The following is a 6,000-nucleotide window of genomic DNA, read 5'->3' as shown; positions in this document are numbered from 1 at the left end:
CCTCCATCCTACATAGGGGTCCTGGTTTGGGGGGTAATATTAGCGCCACTAAGACAAAGTTTATTGGAGGTATGTGTATTTATGTGTTTATTGTGTCTGGAAGGCAGTGAATTGAAGAGGAGGGAGAGCAGGGGTGGAGTTGGCCAGCAGGGAATCTGTCCCAGGATCTCAGTGTGTGCACGTAGGCACTCACAGCACACACAGTTTGTATTTGCTCCCAGGTGCCCATTCTGCCTGAAGATATTTACAGACAGTGGCTGAATTCAGGCTTCATCAACTAAGGGTCTCAGAAGGTCCAAGTTCCCCCGAACTTCCGCAAGAGAAGTGGAGGAATGAATGCAGTCTCTAACTTTGCCTCCTTTTGGGGGGTAAGAAGGTGAAGAACAAATACTGGTAAGAAAATGCTATTTATTGTCATACTTTCTGATTGCACTGATGGGGATGCTGTGATGTCATGAAGAGAACCCATAAGTAAGAAGCAAATCTGGCTTAGGCCTGATTCTACTTTGTGTCAACCCCTTAAATAGAGACAATAGTTACATCTACTTTACATGGCCTACATTAGGGACATATTTAGGATGCAAAATTTAAGGAGGCACTCATCTTCGGGTTGTGCAATTGTAGGGTTGGCTAGACTTTCAGTAATGACAACCCCACTTGCATGAGGCTGAGAGTAAGTGCTGTACTTGCCTTGCCCTCCTCCAGGTTCTACCATCCCACCAAGTGGCACAAAAGAAAGCATAGGAAAAAAGAAATTTGTTGTCAGTGCACTGCAGGTTGCAACCGAGTTAAGTCACAAAATCAATTTGTTGAGTGCATTAGTTTGCTAGGGCTGCCATAATGGAACACCACAAGCTGGGTGGCTTAAACAACAGGAATTTATTGTCTCACAGTACTAGAGGTGTTGGAAGAGTTGATCTCTTCAGAGGGCTGTGAGAGAGATCTGTTCTAGGCCCTTCTTCTTGGCTTGTAGATGGTGGTCTTCTTTTTCACATGGTGCTCTCCCTGTGAGTCTATATCCAAATTTCCCCTTTTTTCTAAGGACACCAGTTGGGTTGGATTGGGGCCCAACTTAACCACCTCATTTTAACTTGATTACCTCTGTAAAGACCCTGTCTCCAAATAAGGTCATATTCTGAGGTAATGAGGGTATCTCATATGAATATGAATTTTCGAGGGACATAGGAATTCAACATATTAATATATGAATGCTCAAGAGACACAGTTCAACTCATAACAGTGAACATTGATCATCACTTTTTTTAAAACAAAGTAGAATAGAAAATACCAGAATGCAAACCACAAATAAGTAAGGATAAGTAGTATCTAATTAAACTTGTTTGTTTTATATATGTATCTGAGTTCTAAGTCTTGATGTAAAAGACATTTTAGTGCAGGTTGTGATTTGTTTTGCTTTTTTTATCCTTATCCAAGGATATTTTTTCCATTGCTTTTCAGAGAGAGTGGAAGGGAGAGAGAGAGAGAGAAACATCAATGTGAGAGAGACACACCAATTGGTTGCCTTCCACCTGCACACCAACCAGGGCTGGGCATCGAGCCTGCATCTGAGGTATGTGCCCTTTGCCAGAATTGAACCTGGGACTTTTTAGTTCATGGGCCAATGCTCTAACCACTGAGCCAAACAGACTAGAGCAGGTTGTGATTAGTTTAAAGCATCATTTGGATGTTGGTTACCACCACAAATCACTTTACATTGCCTTTTCATTATTTTACAGGTACATCCTTCTTCTCTGACAAGAACATAAGCTCCTGAAGGACAGGGGATCATATCATCCTGTAAACACTGCCGTGTAGCTAGAGAAGATGACGTTTTTTCTTGCTAGTAAATATAAGGACTACCATTTACTGAGTGTTTACTGTGTACCTGACACTGGGCTAAATGTTTTGCATACACTCTCTTACATAAGGACTAAACTTAGCGATGGATTGATGGCAGGAGCTCAGTACATTTCACAGACAAGATGAGTTGGGTGCTATGTTCAGGAGCCCTGGGCAGCAGGCTGGGATTTGGGGAGGATTGAGGGGAAAAAAGAAAAGGTTACCAAAGTGTGGGAAGCAGCTGTGGGCCCCTAGCCAGTTCTGTCTCTTAGACCTTGGCCATTGTCCCAAAATTTCCATCCACCTGATACCAACCCACCACCTAGATTAGAGGAAACAGAAGCCCTTGATTGGAAAATCCCCCAGTTTCCCGCTCCCTGCCAGTAGACATGATCGTCAGCATCCGTGCCCTCCCTCAGGCTCAGAGGAGGAGAGGGTATCTGTGTCCCTGCCCCTGCCTAAGGTATGTTCCCCCACCTGTGCTCAGGGCCTCTCTCTTCTGCTTCCCCAAGCACTGTTCCATTCATTGTGCACTTGATCATCCAAACCTGCAACCTCTCATTTCTAATTATTACAGTGTTTTACCTTCAGCATTTAAACATGTTTCCATCTCTTTAAAAAGTATAATCAAACTGATAGCAAGCAAACAAATCTAATCAGACCAAAATCTGTGTCCAGTTAATTCAACAAAAATTTGTTGGGTTGCCCGGCCGGGCGTGGCTCAGCGGTTAAGCGCCGACCTAGGATCTAGGCGATCAGCGTTCGATTCCCGGTCAGGGCACATGCCCAGGTTGCGGGCTGCAGCCGATCAATGACTCTCTCATCATTGGTGTTTCTATCTCTCTCTCTCCCTCTCCTTTCCTCTCTCTGAAATCAATAAAGATATATTTTTTTTAAAAAAATTACCAAAAAAAAAAAAATTTGTTGGGTGTCTGTTCTTAGGCTCTTAAAGCAGAGAGTGGGAGTCCAATTAGTTAACAAACTGATACTACAGGATAGTTGGGGCTTTAACTCCCGTGAAGCACAGGTGCTGAGAGTACATAGGAGGGGCACCCAGACTAGGTTGAGGATAGGGGAGACCAGGGAGGTCTTTCTGGAGGAGGTGATGCCCAAACTAAACCTTGAAGGAAAAATAAGAGTTATTTAGGCAAAGAACAAAAGTTAAACCAGGAAGAGGGCATATGCAAAAGCATGGATACTATGGGAGCATGGTACCTTCTGGAAATGGGTAGTAGTTTGGAATAGGGAGCATTAGAGGATTTAGGGCAGGTGAGTAATATGACCGAATTTAGTAGCGAGAGTACCCTAGCAGTAGTGTAGAGGAGGGATTTAAGGTGTAAGTCTGAAAAGAGGAGAACAATTCAGATGGAGGAGACCATTTAGTGGAGAAATAGAGGTGAAACAGTGTGGAACAGAGGCTGGTTTAAGAAGAGAGGTAAAGATATGCGGAGCCAGTGGGTAAGGACAGAATAGTCAAGGAACTCGAAGTCTCAATAGAGCTAAAGGCCAGCCTTCCTGGGAGCGAGGGGGAGAAAGAGCCAGAGGGCTGGAATGCAGTGGTCAGAGACAAGGGGCTGAGATTTCAGTCCAGCTCTCCTGAAAGGGTGTGGTACAGGTTGTGACTACTGGAGTGAGTGGTTATGGCGAAGTGGAGGTGAGTCCTTAGAGTTGAGGAGGGCAAGGAACCTGCATGAATGTTAAAGCCATTTAGCTTTGCAAAAGACCTGAAGGGAGAGACAGTAAGTCAGATGCCAAAGTCTTCAGGAGTGTGGGAAAGTGAGCAGGACATCAGTGGATGACAGCAAAAATAATAACTAAGATTTAGTGAGGGTTTATGTATTACTTCAATTCCTACTTTAAAAACATCTAAGCTCTGTAGATTTTATCTTACAATACTATGAGATAGAACTATGTGTCCAACACAGTAGCCACTAAACATATGTGGCTATTTAATTCTAATTTAAAAATTCAGTTTCTCAGAGGTACTAGCCACATTTCAAATGATCAATAGTCATATATGGCTAATGGCTACTATATTAGCACAGACATGAGACATTTCCGTCATCACAGAAAGTTCTATTGGATAGTGCTGATAACTCTCATTTTACAGACGAGTAGATTGCAGTGTGGAAAGCTTAAGTAACCCATCCGAGGCCAAAGAGCTGACAAGTAAACTGGAATTTTAATCCAGTTAGTCTGGCAGAAGCACTGTTGCCCTTAAGCTGCATGCTACACATATTCTCAATGGAAGGGGAAATAGCTGGCCCTTATAAAGGAAGAGGAATTTATATGACTATCAGGGCAAGCTCCAATGGCGCCTACTTAGCAGCAAGCCTTTCTCCCTTGTAGGCAAAGTCTGGATTTTGTACAAGTGTTCCCCTCCCGTGCAGTCAGGGGATGAATCTCATTGGTCTAGTCAATCACAGTATTTCCATTCCCCCAGCCAATAGGACCTTAGGGGGCTCTTGGGAAAAATTTTGTTCTTCAATGGCGAGTCCACACCTGAGACTGGAACAGCTGCAACCATGTTGCAACTGTGAAGAGAGATACCATCAACCAGCCCTCTAACTAGCACTGTAATTACTGTCACCTCTCTTTCTCTTCTCTGTACAGCCAAGCTTCTTGAAAAGTTATTCATACTCACTGTCTTCCCTCCCTCACTTCCTCAGTATATTGCCAGATGGCCATTGTCTCCACCAGTCCAATGAAACTGTTCTGACCCATGTCACACATGTCCTCCTAGGTGACAAGAACGATGACCTGCCCCTGACCTTTTCTCACTGGACTCTCAGCAATATTCCACAGTTAGCCCCGCTTGAGTAAGCTCTACCCCCATTGGTTTTCATGATTCCTCTCTCCTGGTCTTCCTCCTACCTCTCTGGGTGCTCCTTCTTAGTCTCTTGTCTTCACAGGTGACTCTTCTGTGTAATTTCATCCACACCCAAGGCTGAAGCATCTCAGGGGCAAAGCAATGTAATATGGTGGTTAAAACCATGGCTTCTGGGGTCAGGCCACACGGGTTCAAATCCTTCCCCCACCACTTGATTGTTGTATGACATCCTAATCCTTATCAAAATGTAGATTGTGCCCTGGCTGGTATGGCTCAGTTGGTTGTGCATTGTCCAGTGCACCAAAGGGTTGCTGATTGATTCACAGTCAGGGAACATTGATTCACAGTCTGGGTTGTGGGCTCGATCCCCGGTAGGGGATGTGCAGAAGGCAACTGATGGATGTTTCTCCCTCACATTGATGTTTCTCTTTCTCCCTCTCTCCCTTCCTCTCTCTCTAAAAATCAATAGCCCTGGCTGGTTTTGCTCAAAGGTTAGAGCGTCGGGCCAAGGACGGAAGGGTCCCTGGTTCGATTCTGGACAAAGGCATTTACCTTAGTTGCAGGCTCGATCCCTGCCCCAGTCAGGGCGAGTGCTGGAGGCAACCAGTCAGTGTCTCTCTCATATCAATGATTCTCTCTCTCTCTCTCTCTCTCTCCCTTCCACTTTCTCTGAAAAGCAATGGAAAAAATATCCTTGGGTGAGGATTTAAAAATAAATAAAAAATAAATAAATAAATAAAAATCAATTAAAACAATTCTTTAAAAAAAGAAAAAATGTAGATTATCCTCGTCACCCTCCCCCCCAGGAGAGCCACTGTTCTGATTTTTTTCCACTGTAGATTACTTTTGCCTGCTTGAGAATTCATATAAATGGAGTAAAACAGGATGTGGTTTTATGTCTGGCTTCTTTTACTGAGTGTTTTGAGATTCATCCATGCTGTTGTGTATATCCATAGTTTGTCCATTTATATTTTATTACTAAGTAGTATCCCATTGCAGAGATATGCCACAATTTGTTTGTCCTTTCTTTTTCTTTTTTTTTTAATCCTCACCTGAGGGTATGGTTTTGTTTTTGTTTTTTTTAAAATATATCTTTATTCATTTCAGAGAGAGGAAGGGAGGGGGAGAGAGTTGAAACATCAATGATGAGAGAGTCGTCATTCATCGGCTGCCTCATGCAAGCCCCCGACTCGGGATCGAACCCCGAACCTGGGCATGTGCCCTGACCAGGAATCGAACCACCATCTCCTGGATCCTAGGTCAATGCTTAACTGTTTGAGCAACGCCTGACTGGGCAAGGGTATGGTTTTTAAAACTGATTTTTAGAGAGA

This window comes from Miniopterus natalensis, chromosome 2 (assembly GCF_054644295.1).
Source record: "Miniopterus natalensis isolate mMinNat1 chromosome 2, mMinNat1.hap1, whole genome shotgun sequence".
Classification (NCBI taxonomy): domain Eukaryota; kingdom Metazoa; phylum Chordata; class Mammalia; order Chiroptera; family Miniopteridae; genus Miniopterus; species Miniopterus natalensis.
Note: the sequence above shows the minus strand (reverse complement) of the source record.